At 42.4% G+C, this 22725-nt stretch overlaps 2 protein-coding genes across 5 annotated transcripts in view; one reads left to right on the plus strand and one right to left on the minus strand.

Annotated features, from left to right (window-relative positions):
• Positions 1-22725, minus strand: part of Smr (Smrter) — a 190830-nt gene that overhangs the window by 127044 nt on the left and 41061 nt on the right. For 2 of the 3 annotated variants that reach the window (XM_069500875.1, XM_069500874.1), the window contains one exon: positions 20750-20763. The exons of the other annotated variant lie outside the window; for it this stretch is intronic. The gene's annotated coding sequence lies outside the window, so the exon portion shown is untranslated. The remainder of the gene's footprint in view (positions 1-20749; positions 20764-22725) is intronic. 3 annotated transcript variants of the gene reach the window in all.
• Positions 1-22725, plus strand: part of LOC117985554 (uncharacterized) — a 45664-nt gene that overhangs the window by 11870 nt on the left and 11069 nt on the right. The gene's annotated exons all lie outside the window — the stretch shown is intronic.

The raw sequence follows: 22725 nt of genomic DNA on the forward strand, positions 1-22725 counted from the left end.
TCCCTGGCTTGGGGATGCCTATAACGGTAGCTTCTTTCCACCTGTCGGGGAAGGAGCATCCCGCCATGAGGGTGTTGAAAATGACAACCAGGAGGTTGATTAATACGTCGGGGAGTAACTTTAGAGTTTTGTTATTAATAGAGTCGGGGCCTGGGGCTTTTTTGGCGTGAAATTCTTTGATAATTTGACGAACTTCGCCGCTATTCGTCGGGAGAATTGGATCGCCACCTGGGGCGGAAGAGAAGATAGATGCTAGTTTGTTTTCGACTAGTTCTATATGGGACTTGTCTACAGAGATGGTGCTCGGGGAGCATTGGGCTTCTAAGCTATCGGCCAAGCATTCGGCCTTATCGACATCTTCAAAGGCGGGCGGTTGATTGGGACGTAAAAGCGGAGGAGTGGCCGAGACAGGGTCGGCTTTGAGAGCTCTCGCCAGGCTGTAGTAGGCTACATGCGATGGCTTGAGCTCACTCAGCTTCCTGTCCCATTGTTCGTCGCGGAGTTCGGCAAGGCGAGCCTTTACCTCCCTCTGGGCTCTCCAGAGTTCTCTCCGGTTGTCGGCGTTAGGACATGCGTCATGGGCTCTACGTTTAGCGTTTTTGATGGTGATGAGCTCTCTGGCGTCGTCCGGCAACTGTCGACGGGTGAAACCGTTCGGCATCTGTCGGGAGCAGGCGCTTAGAGCATCGCGGATATGATTAGTAAGGTGCAGTGAGGCTGCATGCGCTTCATCTAGACTACCTATAATGTCAGGAATTTGAGAGATGTGCACTGAGTCTATAGACTTAAGATGCTCTGAGAGCTTCTTGAAGTCAATGACTGTTTTGGTCGGGGGGGCCGCGGTGGGCGGGGGTCCTAGCCGCATTAGGACGGGACGGTGGTCTGAACCTAGCTCGGACAGCACCTCCAAAGGACTCACCTGAAGGGCGATGTTCTTTAGAAGAGCTATATCGAGTATGTCCGGTCTGTCTGTTGAATTGTCGGTCATTGGATAACGAGTCGGTGTGTCAGGGGCTATAACTATGAAGTTAAGATCGGGGCGGAGCGTCAGTCTTTCGAGTTGGCGTCCTCGTGAGTTCGGGGAGCGGCAATTCCAACTTTGATGTTTGGCGTTAAGGTCTCCGGCCACGATAACGGAGTCTCCTAATGAGAGAAGTGCGCGGATGTCACTTTCTAACAGATCTTTCGAGGGAGAGAGATAGACGGATGCTAGTATGACCGACGGATGGCCAGTCATACTCACCTGACATATGGACGCTTCCATATTGGTTAGTTGTGGAGGATCGAGAGGAGTGCAGTGAAGAGCCCTTCTGTAGTATATAGCAGTGCCACCCTTAGCAGTGGCCCTGTCGTTTCTGACTATATTAAAATTAGCAATTCTGGGATTACTTCTACTAGGTTTCAAGAAGGTCTCTTGCACTAGGAGAATGTCGGTTTGATGTGCACATACAAACTCGCGGACTTCGTCCATTTGGTCGATAAGGCCGTTCGCGTTGTAAAACGCGACCACTAAGGAGTGAGGTTTTAATCTACCTTTGGTTGTACTATCCATTATAGGTTTTTAAGGTTGTTTATGGAGATGAGTAGACCCAAGTGTTGGGTAATGGCTAATTTGGGATCCTTCCTGAAGGTCCGGGCGAAAACTTCCATCTCCACTATATCAATAGAGGCGAGGACAGTTTCGATTAAGTGGAGATTATCCGCAGCGTTAGTCGCCGCGGATGAATGGAGAGAAGGCTCTGCTTGGGGCTGGGGCGTAGGCGCGGAAGCCTTTACCGGGGCTGATTGGGCGGGCTTGGCCGGGGCTGGTTGGGCGGGCTTTGGCGCAGGAGGGTTAGCCCTGGGAAGGGGTTTTTCCCATGCGTTGGTGGCCGGAGCCGGCGCAGGGACGAATTTCTGGGCGGGTTGGGGAGCTGCAGCAGGTTTGCGGCCGGCCGGTTTGACCCTTCGCTTTTGCTCCTTGGGGGCTTTAGGGCATCCGCGATAATTCGCGGTGTGCCCTTGAGACCTGCAAAGAACACAGCTCGGGGGTTCCTCGGTAGGTTGCTTCCTGGGGCAGTCGGAGGTGCCGTGGTCCCCTAGGCACTTAACGCACCTGGGGTGGGCGAAACAATTCCTTGCGGAATGGCCGTACATCTGGCAGCGATGGCACTGGCCCATCCTGCCGCGGTTACGGGGGGGCTCTATTTTAAGACCCGTGAGGCGACACACCGATGTGATGTTATTGATTTTCTTACCCGCGGGGGTAAGTTCGAGGGTTACGAGCACCATCTCGTAGGGGGCTTTGGTTCTAGGATGGTACATCCTGTGAACCTCTAGTACTGGCAGCTCCTGGGAAAGGAGGTCTGTCTTTATGTGGTCGGTGTTCAGCTCCTTCGGAAGGCCGCGAATGACTACGCGTAAAACGCGTTCGTCGGGAAGAGCGTAGGTGTGGAACCCTACATTCTCTTGACGGAGAGTCTTGGTGAGAAGGCGATGGTCGCCTGAAGTTGGGCATTGAACTTTGATGCCCACTGCGGTCGAGCGGGCACTCGTGAAGGAGATACCCTGCTGGTCTAATAGTGGCAGGATACGCTGCCAGCTCAGTTTCTCTCTAATGAAGAGAGGAGGGACTTTTTCCCTTGGCGGTTCCTCCATGGGGGAGTCTTCAGACTCCTCCTCGGAGGTCGCTTGGGAGGTCGTGGGTTGGTTACCGGGCCCTGAAGGGGCTGCAACGCCCACCTTTTTAGGTGGGTTTGCGTGCGACTTTGAGGCCTTCAGCTTTCGCTTCTGGGCCTTCGTCTGCACCGTCATGAATTCCTCTGTTTCAGAGGAGGCTGGGGACGTTTCGGAGTGAGGCTCCTTGGTCGGGATCGGTTTTTGGGCTGAAGGCCCGGCTGGGGTTTTGGAGTGAGGCTCCTTAGTGTCGGTCGGTGTCACGGTCGGGGTGTCGTCCTCCATGGCCGTGGCCGAGGGAGGAGATGCCGGGGGACGGTCGTAGCGCGTAGGCGTCCGACTCGCATGTACCTTAAATTTCTTAAGGTAGTTGGGGTCTCGGGTCGCGAGGTCGGCGATGAGAGCACTCATGTCGACGTCTTTGTAAAATGTCTGGGGGAACTCCGGGCCCTGATGGGGCCCAGGAGCGGGTTGGTCGGGGTGGTTGGGGCCCATAGTGGACCCGGTGGCGCTAAAGGTCCTCCCTGCCAAGGCAGGGAGGTGGGTACCTACGGTGTGGCCCTAATGTGAGTCCCCGCCCTTGGGTGACGGGGGTGTGAACCTATGCTGCGCTTAGACTAGTGTACTCACGGAACCTGGGCTCTAGAACTACACTACACTATACACAACGCAGGAACAATCGAAGCACTGGAAATCCAGGGCACTTGCACTGACACAGGGCGAACTCGCGCGAGAGTCGGAGCGGTACCGAGAGGTAGAGCGCATGAGCGAACGTCCGCACGGGGCGGATGCCGAACACGGAATAAAAAAAAAAAAAAAAAAAAAAAAAAAAAAAAAAAAAAAAAAAAAAAAAAAAAAGGTCGTCCCCTTGAGTCGCGCGCCTACTTTACGTGTCGAGCACTGAAAGTGCCCGCTTTTATTCGGTCGGAGGCGTTCGAAATTCCGAAACTCTTTATTGAAAAAATCATACAAAGCAAATTTGTGAGGTGGGGGTAAATATGGCTCCCAGTCTAATCTTAACAATTGAAGCGGTAACTTACAGCTATGGGAGAGTAAGTGTTACACAGTTTTGGTAGTATTTTAATAAAAATGCTTATGTTAATTATGAAAGGAGATGGCGATGCCTCTATACATTTTTAAAAGGGGGTGGCTGTTTGCCCAATGAGTAAGTATATAAAATTAGTCTTAAAATGAAAGAATTTACATTATTTCTTATGTCCTATCTAGCATCTTACAAGTAGGTATGTACAATAAGTTCTATTTAGTATCTAAGCATGCATCTAATAAGTAAGTATCGAAAACGAGTGTTCATACAGGTTTTTCTCTTATCTTTGATTCGATATATAATTTAAATAGATTTCTACTATGGTAACAAAATAATATTACATTACACAGCATAGTCTGGGAAGAGGTCCCGCAAAGTAGATTTTAAACATTGTAGGTACATAAAAAATGGCAAAAAAAATGACCACCGCGAGCGTAGGTCTCGCAATAGTAGCGATTGTATCGAGCTATTAGCTTTTAATCTCGTAAATGTAAAAAATAGATAAAAGTTGCCCGGCGTGAGCGCTAGTCTGGCAAAAGTAATGTTCCTAGCGAGCTGTTTCGATGTCTCGAGCCAATGGCTGTTGCAATCTTCAACACATATCACACCGTCACTGGCTGTAAGCGAACCGTAGCTTAGGCGCGATCCCAGGAGACGCGGGTTCGAATCCTGTTGATACGCAATTTTTGACATGTAGGTATTTGAAATTAGTTAGGGTCCTTGAGTACAGACAAAACACTACAGACAATATTGTATGATCTCTTATCAAACTAGATGCCGGGTTGTTGTTATTCTAAGCTAGATTGCCTACAAAATGAAACAACTAAGTGTTTAATATTTTATACTAGGTATGTTATATAAAACCTACGTCATAAATAAATATGTACACACGAAGCTGAATTGCTGCCAAAACGGGTTGTATTTCGAAGCGTGTTTTATTTACTAAGCAAGCATCAAACCTGCGAGCGAATGGTAAACACGTCGAATTTGAAGCTCAATTTATCTTATTGTTAACCGACCTTTGTGTTCAAATAGGTAATAGGTATATTCAAATAACTTTTACGCTGGCCATACACGATCCAGTTTACCGTCAAGTTTACAGTGGACTTGAAGCGGCCGAGCGGCGCGGCGTCCAGGCAACTGATACAGAGTAAACTAGAATGAGGGAACTCTCGCTAAGATCCCGAATCGACAGCTACAATGTCACGATCGTAATCACCTCAGATTGGTTGACGTTCGCTCACTATTGGCTATAATGGCTGTAACCATACCATAAATTCAGCCAAGCTCAACAATTGCGATTGTATTGATGATTAATAAAGAAAGAAAAATAGGCGATGTATAGTCTACCAAGCGTCAAATGTAGGAACATTTGACGCCTGCCAGTGACGTCGAAGCCTCGACGTTTCGTTACAAGTACTGGGACTGATAGCCATACACCGTCAAGTATGCATGACACCATGCACACTGATACTTACGCCACTTCAAGTCCGCTACAAACTTCTTGATCGTGTATGGCCAGCTTTAGGTATATGAAGTAAGTAGGTTGGTATATATGTATGCAGATTTTAGAATGCAGTGTATCCAGAAAATCAAGGATACACTAATTATTTCAAGTTTCTTTTTATGGGTTAAGGATAATTGTTTACCACTCCAAAAAACTTGCGACTACTTCGACGGCTTAGTTCACAATTGCACTTTTACAAAAGAGCTGTCGTGACGTCAGTCAGATCGGGAGGAATGTAGCGATTATGACAAGACACCCGCTAAGAAAGCGGACTGAGTTATACAAAAAGTAGTAGATCTTTTATTCTTTTCCATAATCTGAAATGATAATCAGTTCGAGTTGCGATCAGAGATCTATACATATATTATACTATCGATATATCGATATATGTATGTACTAGTGATCCTTGGCAGTGGGAGAAGTTGCGAGCTAGAAAGATAGAAGATGGGATGAGACTTATGTAAACGCAATCTTCTGTTTTTATCAGCGTCTCCCGGGCTACAAAGTTGCTTATCTTCGGTTTCTAGAATAGTCGACAATGGAAACAGCTGATTCGCTCATCCGGGCTCAAGGTCCCCTAGGCCGAGGTTGCCCCCATACGCCCCGCCCGCCTCGCCCGCCACCGTGCGAGGGGGACCAACTTCGCCCTTTATCCCTCTGAGTAGAGGATATTCGAGGGAGGAAAGCGAAAATTCGATAAAGGTATTTTGATTAAAAGCCATAATCGAGACGAAGTAGGTATTTTTCGACACCACGGGTAAATTATTACGATACTAGCTGATGCCCGCGACTTCGTCCGCGTGGAATGAGGTTTTTTAAAAATCCCGTGGGAACTCTTCGATTTTCCGGGATAAAAAGTAGCCTATGTCACTCTCCAGGTCTTTATCTATACCTACCCATACAAATAATCATGTCAATCCGTTGCAACGTATCGACGTGATTTTTTACGTGGGTATATTTAAAGACCTGGAGAGTGACATAGGCCCGGGAAATCAAAGAGTTCCCACGGGATTTTTAAAAACCTAAATCCACGCGTACGAAGTCGCGGGTATCAGCGTCAATAAGTCAGCAGCGCAGCAGCTTCGTATATTTTTAACGCTTTTCGTATCTTTTTAGAGTCTCGTTTAGAATTTGTCACATGCATCGATTTATATGACAAGATATGCCCAAGCGAACAAAATTTTTCACGGTTTTGGAACCAAATAAATCAGCGCCACCTCTTAGATACTAATGAACGACCCGTTTGAAATCCAGACGTCACTGAGGTTGCATTGGTGCTAAAGCACCACTGAGTCGGTGCCATTTTGTTTGTTCAATAGCCCTGTCCATACAAAGTAATATAATATTGTGGCTAATTCCTTTGTACACAATCTCTAAACTAAACTAAAATATCACGTCTAAATCTATTGCTATCCCTTTCATAATGTTGCTTGCGGAAAAGGAAAGCACTAGATATAGACCTGTTAATTTAGTTTAGTTTAGAGATTGTGTACTAGAGAATCGGCCCCATTATATTACTTAAGACCATTGACTTATAAACATAATATTATCATGTATAAGTCAATGGTCACATATCACCTGGCAACGCTGTTCTAAATCTAGGTCTCGTAGAATAGTTATGCAAGTCTGTAGGTGTTCCAGTCACCCGGTGGGCTGTGAACGCTCTAGTGATTTAAATTACTAGTAGTGAAGTACGATTATTTATTTACTTATCATTGCATAACCGTGTCACGCCGCTTCAACCCGCCGACCTTCGCGCACTGAACAAATCAAATTGTAGCTATATTATTGTTGTTCTAGAATCTAGAACCTAGAACCATCTGTGATATTGAGTTAGATGATATAAGTCCCACAAATTGCTAATGCGCGTGGAGGCCATTTTAGTGACGTCAGCACTAGACTGAAGTTTCGAGCTGATGGTACATATATATTTTTATTTCGGCTAACGTCAAAATGACGTCATTTCGATGTTAATGAGACACGGTTCCAGCGCAATAGCAATTTGCGGTGCTTATAGGGCGCGTTTGAATTTAGAACATCTTTCCTTTCGGGATCTTGAGTGTTCGAAAACGGCGAAAATGTTGAACATGACATGACTGACATGACCGAAATTGTTTGAAACATCGCCGGACCGCCTTTTCCTTGTTTGTGATACGCACAGCCGAACATCAGTGTCACGTCGATGTCTCACAGCCGCACTCAGAGACGATGAATCGTTACTTAAGTTTAGTTAAAACGAGACAGAGCTATATATCTCTCACATAAATCTGTCTCATTTTAACTCAATCTTAAGTAACGATTAGCGACTCTGAGTGCGGCTACAAGTCTTGTAACTTTGCTAAATGCTTCTTGGCGAAACGAGAATAAAATAAGACTAAGCAGGTAGGTATATGTACCTATAAATAAATATATTGGCGGGAAATGTGAAATCATAAAAAGTCCTATCTCACTGACTGACTCATCAACGCCCAGTCCAAATCCTTGGACGTGAAAATCTCCTCATTTGGTGAGAAGGTAAAATTTTGCAGACTGTGGGATTTTATTGAACCTAGGACCTCAGTAGCCAGTAGCCACACAACAACACAAAGCCCAGACACGTCTTGTCCGCGAGGTCTCCGTCTAACTTTTTCCGTTAGTCTATGCTCGACACTCGACAGTCGCATTTCTTTTTGTTTTGATAACAGATATCTCCGAACCGTTGATAAAATTACGCCCGCGACGTTGCCGCTCTTCACTAACGGTAGACAACTCGCATCTGTCATTCTATAACGACCTCTATTCCAACGCGATAAGAGTTGTGTACGAAATGTATTGACAGGAACGTGTTGTGAGCGGGTGGACGCGACGTTGCCGCTTCGGCCACGCCATTTGCAAGTGAACTGGTCGGCGGCGGTTACGCCATACTTCTCTCAAAATAAAAACACATCTGACGACCTCCCTGGCGCAGTGGTGAGCGCTGTGGCCTTAATAGTGGGAGGTCCCGGGTTCGATTCCTGGCAGGGGTTTGGAATTTTATAATTTCTAAATTTCTGGTCTGGTCTGGTGGGAGGCTTCGGCCGTGGATAGTTACCACCCTACCGGCAAAGCCGTGCCGCCAAGCGATTTAGCGTTCCGGTACGAATCCGTGTAGAAACCAAAGGGGTATGGGTTTAATAAAAACTGCCATACTCCTTCCAGGTTAGCCCGCTATCATCTTAGACTGCATCATCACTTACCACCAGGTGAGATTGCAGTCAAGGGCTAACTTGTATCTGTATAAAAAAAACAATACATTATTTTAATGTGCTGCTTTTATAATACGCCTCACTCACCACATACGTATATCAGTTAAGTAGGTAGAGTATGCCTATAATTAGATTTTAGATGCAAGACGCGATTGGATAGTAGGTAGGGACGTACAGTATGTGTACAGCAGGTACACTATGACTTATGATTAAAAATAACTTACTTAGTAGCCGTAGTTTATCTAGGTACCTAGTCAGTAGGTACTCAACGGGGCTTAACTTTCATCCCCTATTAATTTTAAGCCTCATCTAAGGTCACGTCAGAGAACCCACTGTCGAAATTTCAAGTTTCAAACACAACAGCTGGTGTTCGAAATTTGAAATTTCGTCAGTGGGTTCGATGCTTTGCGGGAATACCTACCTATCGACGAAAAACTCAAAATTATTGATTTCAGAGAATGACGTTTAAAAAGGTTGTGCGTTTATATGGTACCTTAGCCACCAGGTTACCAGCCAGTCAGACAAGACAAGTACCTATTTTTATAAACGCCTAAGTAGGTACCTACCTACATACTACATTTATACATAGCTATATGCCACGTTTGTGACTATCATATCATCATACTTATAATAAAACTGTAACAGGTCAAATTCTGTACATTGAAGATATTTTGAAAATTTTTTTTCGAGGGCACTCTATAATCGATACTGAACCCAAAACTGTAATTTTTTTCATTTTTGTCTGTCTGTCTGTCTATCTGTCTGTCTGTCTGTCTGTCTGTCTGTATCACGGCCGCGCATCACGCTGAAACTACTGAATGGATTCCAATGAAACTTGGTACGATTTGAGGTCATACTATGAGGAAGAATATAGGATACTTTTTATCCCGAAATTCAGCATGGTTCCCGTAGGAGAGGTGACGGAAGTTAAAATGTATACTGAGTTGTAATTCATTAACGTGTAGTCCGATTTCATTCATTCTTTTTTTGTTAGAAAGGGGATATTTTAAAGATTGTAGGTACCAAGCAACGACAACAATCCCGAAAAATCAAAGAGTTCCCACGGGATTTTAAAAAACGTAAATCCACGCGGACGAAGTCGCAGGAATCAGCTAGTATGCAATATAATCAAACTGAAACTCAAATTATTTATTCAGAATAGATAAAATTTTACGATTACTGATGGTCAAAATTTTAATTTGTAAGATGATATTATTATAGTGGTGATAATTAATACGTACCTACTTACTCCTATTTTAATTCTTAATCCATACTTCCATACTAATATTATAAATGAGAAAGTGTGTCTGTCTGTCTGTCTGCTAGCTTTTCACGGCGCAACCGTTTAACCGATTTTGATGAAATTTGGTACAGAGTTAGTTTGTATCCCGGGTGTAGTGTATCAGATTACATTGTCTCGTGTGTTCATGGATGATGTTACTACGTCAGTGTTACGAGAGCCGCACTGCCGCAGGCGAGTGTGGACGAGTAACAGTTGTTCGTGTGCATTGCCGAGCCAGTGATTACTACTACAGTACTAGTGACAAAGGCGCTAATAGCAGACACTTCACCGGGGAAGGACATAGGCTACTTTTTATCCCGGAAAATTAAAGAGTTTCGACGGGATTCTTAAGAAAACCTAAATCCACGCGGACGAAGTCGCGGGCATCATCTAGAACACTCATATTTTCTTTTTATTGAGAAACTTTTATAGCATTTCTAGATTAAAACTTATCGCCTATCCACTCGACGAACGACACGTCGCGAAGCACTTTCGAATATTTCCGAGAATGTTTAACGGATATGTCGCTTGAGTCATTTACAAATGTCTGAATTCGTAAAACTACTTAGGTACGTTGTAAAAATTAATTATAGATTCCAAAGTCAAACTGGTAGTGCGTCATGACTGATTATAATAATTTTCTACGTACCTACTAGTTATTACCTTCCTTCAATAACCTCAATTAAAACAAGAATAGAATAAAAATATTATTCAAGTAGACTTATTACAAGTGCTTTTAAATCGTTAACTAGTTTAATTTACCACTGACCAGAGGCATTCCGAACCAGTGGTAAATGCATCCGACTATTCGTAAGTACTTGTAAAAGTTTATACGAATAAAAAAGTTTTTTTTTACTGGTTCGGAATGCCGTTCCTACCGAGAAGAACCAGCAAGAAACTCGGCGGTTGCACTTTTCAAGTGATCAATTTATAATAATATTATACCATACAGTACAAGCAATTGCAGCCCCGTGCATCGCTAGAGCCTGTCAAATCCAAGATATCTTATCACATAGATTAATTATTGGTCTCGCTCTTATCATTTAAATTTACAAGAAAATAATAACATAAGACTCACCACTTTCCACGAAGTTTATTTTTTTTCTAAAAGTAGACTTTGAACTGCGAGATAGCGACGCGAGACCGCGACACGCGACAATTGTGGAGCGACACTTGCGTACCGCTATGTACAGAAATGTATGGAGAGCCTTTGAGGTGAACAATCGCAATACGCTACAGTAAGCCATAGATATTACATGGATATCACTAACAGTCGATCGTGTTATACTTGTCGCATCATGATCACGTAATTCAAAGTCTACGCGCAAAGCAACACGCGACACAATGTCTCGCCATTCCATGCAATGTGTCGCACGTCGCGGTCACTCACCTCATGTTCTCCATACTATTTTATACAGCGATGTGTAACGAGGCGCCAGGACACAGGTATCAGCATACTAAGCCAGGAGTTTGTCGAGAAACCGATAAACATAATTTCTCCTCTAATGCATAAACGTAGCATCCACATAAACGTACCATCGATCGTGCACCCTGAGGAAGCTATTCTGATTCCAATCAAGAAAATGCAGCGCACGAATATTTAATATTGGTGGCGATCACAATGAATGAGATGGTCGATGATATACGATCCAGGGAATTCAAGGACCTACATAACTAATTAAGAAAGATTTTTAAAAACGTGAAGGCATTTTACTAAAGTATAATAAAGTTCTATAAAAATAACTAAATAATAACACTGTGCAATTCGATTGTTATAAAAGTAAATAAGTAGGTTAAAAAAGCAAACATTTTTTGGCCACCAAAGAGACTTAAAAATATGTGGCAGAACAATAATTCATTGGGAATCTCAAAATGTGTCAAAAATAAGATCAAGCATAGCTGCAACGTGCCTTCAACTGGTATCAACATCCAAATGAAAAAAAGTGTCGCCTCTGAAGTGTTGCGTGTCGCGGTTGCGTGTCGCTATTGCGAGGTGTATCATAAAGACTTTGCAGAGTACGAACTCGACGCGCGACGACCACACGCGACAGTATTGCGTATGTAAAGTGTAGTGTATCGCGGTCGCATAGCTCAACTTCGTCTGTAAACTATCTTCAAAGGTTCAAGGAATATTCTCACAAGTAGGTCTGTACAACTGGAAATATTTTTGCAGCTTGTTTTCTCCACGCAGTGTGGGCGGCACCCGCTCGGCTCGGGTTACTATCCCGCGCAGCCTCGGAGGCCGGAGCCCTGCCGGACGTATCGACTTTCACGAAGCCAACCAACGACACTCAATGTTACTTTGTTGTTGGCATTTTGTGGCAAAATATCGTTTTCGCAATACGATTTTTTTTTCCCTTGCATTCTCAGTCTAAGAGGCGACCATCTTCTCTTAGTTTAGTTTGATATAAAATACAGCTAGAAGCCAGAACCTAAAATCACAAAAATCGCAGCCGACATTTCGGAAAGTCCTGAAATGCCGGCAACGCATCGGCGGTTCCTCTGGTGCTGCTAATGTTCATGGGCGGCGGTAGTCACTTAACATCAGGTGACCCCGCCTGCTCGTTTTCTCACTATCTCTATTTTTAAAAAATTGTCAATTTGCAACAGTTGTATAGCAACAGTTGCAAAAAGACAGACAAACAACAAAGTGATCGTATAATAAGGATTCCGTTTTTCCTTTTGAGGTACGGAACCCTAAAAATCACGAAAATCGCAGCTGGCATTTCGGGAAGTCTTCATTTTGCAACTGCTGTAGCCTGTACAAAGTCCGGGCGAGCATTTTGCGCGAATCCCAGTAATGCTCACTTTCCCTGCAATTGACTACAATGGCAGACGCGGCCGAACCGACTGCATTCGCTGAATAGAGGCATTAGCGATTCGTTGCGCTCTTTGCAGAAAACTCCACAGGCTAGACTTTACACCTAAAGTAGACACGATCCTATGTTGAAGCTAGGGTTGGGTTGCCTTGCCACCCGTACTTTATTAAAAAAAATAAGTATTATAGGTAGGTACTCTATTTCCCACAAATGTATGTTTTAAAAATCCCATGGGAACTCTTAGATTTCCGGTATAAAAAGTAGCCTGTCGCTCACTCTTTAGTTCCTTAACTATTTATACTTATATTTATATTAACTTATGAAAAAAAATACGTCGATCCGTTGCTTCGTTGCGGCGTGATTGAAAGACAAGCCAACACTTGCTTAGTATAGTAATGCGATGAAAAAAAATTAAATACCTACGTAGTCGTAGAGTAAGTAAGAACAACCTATTTTTTAGTATTAAACAGGTATTTTTTTAAATCAGCTAATCTGTGTTAAATATCCCCTTTTTCATGTAGGTAGGTTCATTCCTTAGGTAATAAATTTTGATAATAACAATAAAAATATGCATAATCTCCAGTCAAACCTGTATTGGACAAAAAGCCTAAGAAACATCCAAGGCCGATCTCCTTGCAAATGCCAAATGGAAACTTCTAGAGCACTAACAATAAGTGTTGCCACTTTTTTTACATGGCGATATCCCTGGTTTAGGGTAAGTACCTACCTACCTATCTAAGCATTTATTTTAACACATGATGCCCGCCACTTCATCCGTGTGGTTTTTTTAAAACACAATACCTATTAGCCAAGTTAATTGCTGACTAATATTCCCCTTTCCCCTCCAATCAAACATAAAAACTAATGGTAAATTAAAACTACCTGACTATTCATAAACACTTGTAAAAAGTTTACATGAATAAAAAAACATTCTATTCTATTCTATTCTATTCTAAAGCTTGTGCTAAGAGTAGGTACGATATGAGTGCAACGTGTGGGATTTGAACCGGCGACCTTTCGGTTTTCAGTCAGCTCCTTTAACCGTTGAGCTAGCGAGGATTTAGGTTTTAAAAAATCGTTTGAACTCTGATTTCCCTCTTCCCTGAAGACCCTCTATATAATAATCACTGAGAAATAATTTATTTTTGATGTAGGTACCTACGTAGTCAAATACAAAATTCTAGAGTATTGCGTAATGTAAATTGTATCGACTGGCAACACTGAGGTCCAGTCAACGTAGTAGGTACGAGTATATAACAATGGAATCGCTCTATTGTAGTTCCGAGAAAAGTGGTGATGTTACTTTTTCAGTATGGCGGCGCCTCCGCATACATTATTCATTAGACTCGCTGATACACCACACAAATATGCGACTGAACTTTGGAGTGAACATATTATTATGTATTAAATCTATCAAACTTACACCGCCAGTTACAGAAATTGTTGCTCGACTTGTTTTTTTTATTTTTAATGAAACAAATTAAAAAAAAAAAGTATTTGAAATTGACACGTGTTCAATTCGTGCATTTTAAATGCATGTAGGTACCTTGATCGATAATATTGTAAACAGAAGAGAGAATTTTTTTTGCCAAATGAAACACTGTGCGGAATAGAGAGAGCCCTATATTAACTTCTTTCCGTGGATAGAAATAGTCATCATCATCATCAACCGATAGACGTCCACAGCTGGACATAGGTCTCTTGTAGGGACTTCCACACGCCAAGGCCTTGCGCCGCCTGACTCCAGCGGCTCCCTGGGACTCGTCTGATGTCGTCCGTCCACCTAGTGGTGGTCTTCCAACACTTGCGTCTTCTGGTGCGAGGTCGGAGGATAGAGATAGTAAAAATCTAAAAACAACGTTATAAAACAGCCTCTTACGGGGCGGTACGGTAGCACAGGAAATTGCCCAATCAAGGCGTTTTATTGCACGCAGAGTCCGGACTGCAGACACCGGACCGGGAAGGGTCCCTCCCCGCTGCTATTGCCTCTGAGGACCATGGTCCAAGGGAGCCCTATGGCACAGTAGTCTAGTCAGACTTTGATCTCGTGGTAAATGGCAATCTTAACGACTCCGCCATGAACAGGACCACTACCCTTATTATGAATGCGAAAGTGTGTTTGTTATTTGATTTGTTGGTTTAATGGTTTGTTAGTGTGTCCTTCAATCACGTCGCAATGGAGCAACCACCGAGTAGAAATCAATCTATTCTGGATAAACGTCTGTGGGAGCAACGGATCGACGTGACTTTTTGCATGGTTAGGTACGATTAAAGATAAAATGGTAAGAAATATTAATCACGGAAATACCTACCTACTACAGTCTGTAGGTAAACAAAAAAATCTGAAGGATTATCATTTTACATCACAAGTATGAAAGAAAGTAAGTAATCTTATGCATAATAATTCCACAGATTTTAATAATTTTAATTGTATGAATGGTATCAGAGGACGAGTTGCACGGTGCGGCAACGCGGGGAGCCCGCACGGAGCGGCAACGTGGCGCCACGGCATCCGACCCGCGTTGTGCCCGCAGCGTGCGGAGCGGCAACGTCGCGCACTGATTCAGCACATCGCATTCAAAGAGGATTTATAGTTTACCTACACTGCGTTCTGTAGGTGCTATACCTACGTAGTACGTACCTACCTACAATGGTGTATTGAATGCATTTGTAAACCTTTTACCAACACCTTCAGTATACACTAGGTACAAGTTGTAGATTATAGAGCGGGTAGACAGGTAATGTAGGAATTTGACTAGGTAGGGATTTGTATGGCTTTGTTACCCTTTATAACTAGAAAGTAGAAACATGTTAGTAAGCCCCCCCCGATCAAAGACGCCCTAAGCACGTCCTTAACGATCCCGACGATCAAATCATGACCGACAATGCTCCCTATCTTGTAGGGCTACACAATACAACCTCATCACAGCGTCTTCGCCGGCGAAGACGAGGTCCCCGATTTCTAACGTCACCCGGACGTGGACTCACGCCACGGCCTCGGGGGCGTACGGACTAACCAGTAGTCCAACAACTACACCCATCCCAACGTCATCCTAAGCCGTGGTCCGAGCCTCACAGGAGGCGCCCTTAGGAGGATGTTGCCCCCCGACCTCTCGAATTATTTCTTCGAGCCCTAGGGCTCACCCCCCGGCGGAGCTTCGCGCTCGCCAACCCCCCCGGTGACGCTGTAGCGGCCAGTAGGGCCTACGCAGCATAGTCAATCCGAAACAACATGTTAGTAACCTTTGTAACGAAGGTACCTACCTACCTACCTACTAGGTCAGGTCGTGCATGGAGTACTGCAGTCACCTCTTCGATGGCTCCGCCAAGTACCAACTAGCGGCTCTGGATGCTGTTGATCGTCGAGCTAGGAGACTGATAGGCGAAGACTCCCCTTTACTGGCGAAACTACAAAGTCTCGATCACCGCCGCAAGTTCGCCGGGTTATCAGTGTTTTATAGGATATATTCCGGTCAGTGTGCTCAGGAACTTTTCAATCTTGTCCCCCCTTCACCATTTTACCACCGAACCGCAAGACGTCGGGCGAGTTTCCATCCTTATGTCGTCGACATTCCATCTACACGCACGAAACGTTTTGCGTCATCATTTCTCATACGTATGGCTAAGGTTTGGAATACTCTTCCGCGATATGTGTTTCCTACCAATTACAACCCGGGTATCTTTAAAACAAGAGTGAATAGGCATCTTCTAGGTAAACGCGTCCCATCTTAGGCCACATCATCACTTCCCATCAGGTGTGACTGTGGTCAAGCGTACACCTATAATGAATTTAAAAAAAAAACCTAGGTTACGTCCGGCAAGAAGGAACTTCTGTCACTCTAGAATCTAGATGTAACCTCCAGGCTAAATGTAACAAACTCTAATACCACTCTATTATTGCCTGAAGTGACTAACTTTTGATAGAGTTCAGGCCCTGAACTCTAAATTAAGTAGACCTACATAATTAAGTCACCTACAATACTTATTTTTCCTATTAAGAATAGACTATCATCGGGCGGTTATTCTTAAGACTATCATAGGTACCTACATTAGAACCAGCAGCGTTGCCAGACGTCCCGATTTTTCAAGTCAAAATCAAATGTCCCGCGCAATACAGGCTCAGTCCCGCTTTTCGGGGATAACTCGACCGTGCGTGCAGCGTGGTAACTGGCAACCCTAGTCTTAAATACTCATTTTGACCACTTTTGTTCCGAATGACTATCTCGCGATTCTAGTGTGTAAGTAATAATATATGTACTACGTATATAGACGTCATTTGATATAAGTAGGGATAGATGCTATTTGAAAATCAGGGTTCCCCTCGGTTGTACGGAACCCTTCTAACATAATTCGAGCAACTATTCGCGCCACGTCAGTTTTCCGGGTCGCCACGCCCGTCTGTGGCCTGCGCCAGCTCGGCACTCGATAGTCGGTAGGTATATTATATCATCTCATACCACTCGCGTCACGCACCACTGGAATTCCTTACTTTCGCTCCCTGAATAGTGCCGTGGGGCTGCTTGGGGCAACGCTATCAGGGGCGTAGGTATCTATCTACCCTTAATGGATTTTGACACAAGCTGTTGCCTGTGACTTTGTGTGTTGTAATTTGTGTAATAATTATGAATAGAATAGAATGTTTTTTTATTCATGTAAACTTTTTAAAAGTGCTTATGAATAGTCAGGTTTAATTTACCACTGGTTCGGAATGCCGTTCCTACCGAGAAGAACCAGCAAGAAACTCGGCGATTGCTCTTTTTAATTTTTCAATTTACAATGTTATTATACCGTACTATACAAGCCATTGCATATGCATGTTAGGTACATCTACTCTTTGAAATGCGGAAAGTGGAAACACAAAAATCTGTCAAGTGCGAGTCGGGCTCACACGAAGGGTTCTGTAATTTGTACCAAGAAATTACACCTTTTTGATTTCCACAAACGGACGGACGAGCAGCGGAGGCTTAGTAGTACGGACGACCTCCCTGGCGCAGTGGTGAGCGCTGTGGTCTTAATAGTGGGAGGTCCCGGGTTCGATTCCTGGCAGGGGTTTGGAATTTTATAATTTCTAAATTTCTGGTCTGGTCTGGTGGGAGGCTTCGGCCGTGGCTAGTTACCACTACCGGCAAAGCCGTGCCGCCAAGCGACTTAGCGTTCCGGTACGATGCCGTGTACAAACCAAAGGGGTTGGATTTAATAAAAACTGCCATACCCCTTCCAGGTTAGCCCGCTATCATCACTTACCACCAGGTGAGATTGCAGTCAAGGGCTAACTTGTATCTGAATAAAAAAATAAAAGAACTTTAAAAAAGCTCCGTTAGCCAACTTGTCTCTATAAACTAAAATCAATACGCAACATTGAGTTGAGATAAAATAACGATATGGTATCGATCTTCAGGGCTTGGCTCGTCCCCAATGACTACTCGATAGAGTCGATAGGGATCATTCGATATCCGATGTGGTCGTAAAGACGATACGAACCTATACGGTTTATCTCCTCTTGAGTCTAGTAAAGTAAATACCTACGTAATAGCTATAGTCCGCGACAGGTCGAGATGGCAATCGGGGTATGAGGCGGGGAGCTGCGTTCCCTCCCAATTGCCATTTCGACCTGTCGTACTTATAGTTAGTAGGTAACTACGTTCCAAACGAAAACACTATGCATGGGTTCTATATAGCTTACATAATTTGCATAAGTACAATTAATAATAGTAACATATTGCATGCAGCAAGTAATGCTAGTAACTAGTTGCGTTGCAACCTTAATTCCTTTCTCTACAAAGTTTATTTAAAAAAAAAATTTAACATGTGTAGTAAAATAGATTAAACAATCAAATTTGGATCTTATCTTAAGTCCAATAAGGTGTATTTTACCAGCCAGAATAAAGCGAGCGGCAGGTAGATGAAAAAGGAAAGTTGTATTTTGGAACGTACTACGCTAGAAATAAAGTATAGTTTGCGATGTCAATAGGTGTGTCAGCAGTGTGCAGGGTTGACGCAAGAGAGCATGAAGATGCAGATCTGACAATGGGCCGGATGTGCATTGTGCTGTGCAGGCGGCACGGCTGGAGGCGGTTACAATGCTAGTGCACAAACTTCTGTTTTAGTTATCGAAACCTATAGGTTAGGTACCCCTGTTAGGTACCCTACTTCGCTTACTTTACACTTCGAACCGTGATAACCTAGTGGTTAAAACGTCCGCCTCCTATTTGGGAGGTCGGGGGTTAGATTCCGGGCACGTAGGTATAGTTATACTAAGTACCTACCTATCTACCTACCTCTAACTTTTCGGAGTTAATGCATTTTATTTTTTTAGGGTTCCGTACCTCAAAAGGAAAAACGGAACCCTTATAGGATCACTTTGTTGTCTGTCTGTCTGTATGTCTGTCAGGAAACCTACAGGGTACTTGCCGTTGACCTAGAATCATGAAATTTGGCAGGTAGGTAGGTAGATCTTACAGCTGACATTCGGGGAAAACTCTGAAAACTGTGAATTTGTGGTTACATCATACAAATAAATTTAATTGTGGTCATGAACTAATAATTAGTATTTTCAATTTTCTAAGTAAGATAACTAGGTAGGCAGGTATATCAAGTGGGGTATCATATGTGCATTCTTAAACAGATTTTTATTTATTGTTATGTACCTATCATAAGTTTTTGAATTATCCTGCAAAATGACGAAAAAATACGAAACCCATAACGGAACCCTAAAAATCGACCGCAAATTAAGTCGTAAACAAACTCTCAGTAATTTTTTAGCCGAAGTGAAAAAAGCGCGCGTCGACTCCGCCGATGTTGCCGGTTGGAAGTTGGAAGCATAGAAGTGGGTCGAAACGGCAACGTCGCCTAGCGGTACCGGGCGGCAACGCCGGCGCGACGTTGCCGCTCTTACCCACCTACATCAATACCTCGACGCACGCTAGTCCCACAAGGCGCCTATACATTGTTGCTGAAATATAACCCCTATATCTACACAAATAAGAGCTATACGTATTGTACAAGTTTACGTGGGTATACGACACCCACACGACCGTACGCGACGAGACTGTTTTGAAATTGGAATTTAGAACGCGTGCACAATATTATTCTTTCAAAAACTAATTTTATGATCTGTTGTTTTCAGACTATTTTTGAACGTGTATTTTCAATGCCAGTGGTGTAATAAGTAATTTGAATAGTAAAAAAGTAAAAATAATTATATCATGCACGCTGTGATTAATGGCACTGATTAATGGTTTTATGAGTAGGTACACAATCACGGATAGGTAGATAACATGGGTATTTTACGAGATAAGACTAGATCTATAAGCGTTTAGCCAGCCAGGTTAGCCGGACATGTAGGTAAAAAGGCTGGACAACCTTAGTTTTTTGGTCTTCGTGACACAACTTACACTTACACGACAATTTTTTTTCACAACAATGAAAATCTTTTTTTAGAGCTATCTTTTAAAGCTTTTAACTTTCGAAAGAACAAAAGAAATGGACTAGTCCCATTTTAATTATTATCATTCTTTACCTACAAGCTAAGTAGTTATATTATTCTTAAACTGTTATTGGAAAATGTTAAAAAAATGTTACATTTAAAAAGCCTAAAAAAACCGGACAGCCGGACACCGTCTAATTTAACCCCACAGGCAACCAAAAAAAGCCTGACATGTCCGGCTTTATCTGGACACCTGGCAACGCTTTTCCCAATACATCACAATACGGGGTTATTCAAGGTTTGAGGACCAACAAATTCCTGAAAGTCCGGCAACGCATCAGCAGTTCCTCTGGTGCTACAAACGTTCATGGGCGGCGTTAATCACTTAACATCTGCCCCCCAATTGTGTAAGAATAACCATTTCATGGCTATCGCAATCGTCAAGAATTCTGCCCTTTGATTGGCTGTGATAAAATGTAAACAGCGAATCAACCAATCAACGGGCAGAATTTCTTGACGATTGCGATGGCCATAAAATGGTTATTCTTACACAATTGGGGGGCAGGTTCGTTTGCTCGCTATTTCTATTTTTTTTAATAATAAAAAAACCTGTTAGGTACCTTGGACGTATTTCTGCGTCTGAATTACTACGCCTAGCGGCCCACGCAGCAACTAGTAGGTACTTATGCAAGTAGGTAGGTACTCATATATAACTACATGATACCTACATAGGTAATAGAAAAAAATAAGATCCAACTATTAATTTACCTGACCCATTTAATATGGCTTACTTGTATGTAGGTACCTGTAACAAAAATATAATTTAATTAAATAAATGGGTATATACGGTAAGTATCTATATAGGCAAGTAAATAAGGTACCTAGGTAGTTAACAAATACCTATCTGCGTTCAAACATACCTACCTGTGCATTGACCTCATTGCAGTCCACGGGTCCAAGTCGCGGACATAAGCTAATTAACAAAATCTAAGTTTCAGAGCGTAAGACGGAAAATTAAACGATTCCTAGCTATTGCCTATACATAAGGTACTTGATACAAATAAGGCCTATGCTCGAAAAAGGCCTACTATCCCGAAAACCCGGTTAAATAAATGTAACATAAAAGATTCTTCACGCACATACACAATACGGCCCTATGATTAGGTACGAACTGCTCAGGCGCCCTGCGCCTATTCCCTGAGCTTGTTGCGACGCCTTCTTTGTGGAAGTCGGGTTTTCCGCGGCGCACTATAAAATTTTCGTAATAACAAGGCAAGTTACTAGGTTTTATATTGACATTTTATATAAACTAATAAGTAGTTATAGTACCTTAGCCATTATATTAGATAATTATTGCTTTCATTTACGTCATTTTGAATAATTGAACGAATTATGGAACTTTATATTTTATCTGGTACGGTACCGAATAAGGCCCTAGGCCTTAATTGTAACCCTAGGCCTTAATATAAATCCCGCATTTTAATACGCATTTTGATGTCTAGCTCTCAAAGTACTACGAATAACTAAATCTAAAAAGGTTCCTAAACGTGCTTGTACTTGGTCGGAAGAAAGCTTAGCAGCGTGCAGCGGTAGTTTAGTGCCTTGTATACAGCAGTGCAATTTAATAAGGCCTATAATTTTTATTTTTTTGGTAAAAAAACTGTTTTTTTTTTACAGACTGTGTGCTTTATTTATTTAATTACGAGTGACAATATTTTTTTTAATAGTTTATTCATATTATTGTTATTATGAGAGCTTAAGTCAAGTGACAAGCCATCTGTGTTTATAAATGTTTAATTACTGTAATAAAAAGCGTAGTTATCAAAATATAAAAGGTAAATAAAGGCTATAAAATAGTAATTTTTTAAATAAATAGATTTTTAACAAGATTTTATGAGTTTAAAGTTTACGGGCCTTATTTGTTAGACGTAACTTATGGCCACTAGCTAAGGTTTTTGTATTGTTGATTTTGTCTTCATTTTATTAGATATTGTTAATGTTTTTCTCCATTAATTTGATATTAATAAACATCTAATACTAATTTATTGAAGTTTTTTTGATACATACCTATATTTATTTTGTAATCAACGATTTAAATAAGGTAGGCCTTATTTGTATCAGTTACCTTAGGTAATATATCTAGGCCAATACTAATTAGGTGTACCTATACCCGATACCTACCTACCTAAAACCAAACTCGACTGTCCACATAACGAAAGGTTATTTTGCTTGTAGTCTACCTAAATCTACTAAGTCTTTTCAAATACCTAAGTAACAGAAATTATAATAAGAATAGGTACCTATACGTACCTAAACCACAGATGTATAATAGTCCTAAACTCTATACAAATGAATCGCTGAATGTGTTGCTGATCGCAAATCTCGAGAACAGCTGAACCGATTCCGCTAATTCATTTTTTATGATATTCTTTCAAGTACTTACGAGGATGGTTCTTTCGGAGAGAAAAATTTAAAAAAATGCCTGAAAAAGAATCGACTGTCAGGCGGTACCAAGTTCGCCGGGCCACCTATGCCAATAAAATTACCTATTGCCCAATTAAATTTCATAAATAAATAAATAAACTTTCATTTCAGGCATAAGTACACCCATAATTGTGTGTTAGTACAGAAACAATTACTTAACCTATGTTAGTACCTACTTATTACTAGCTTAAATTTAACTTACCAACTAATTCTACTAAAATTAAAACTAATCCTATCTACAATGCCCGATGAAAATATTTAAAAATGGTAACAAAATGTAAAT

The sequence above is a fragment of the Maniola hyperantus genome, chromosome 9, assembly GCF_902806685.2.
Source record: "Maniola hyperantus chromosome 9, iAphHyp1.2, whole genome shotgun sequence".
Taxonomy (NCBI): domain Eukaryota; kingdom Metazoa; phylum Arthropoda; class Insecta; order Lepidoptera; family Nymphalidae; genus Maniola; species Maniola hyperantus.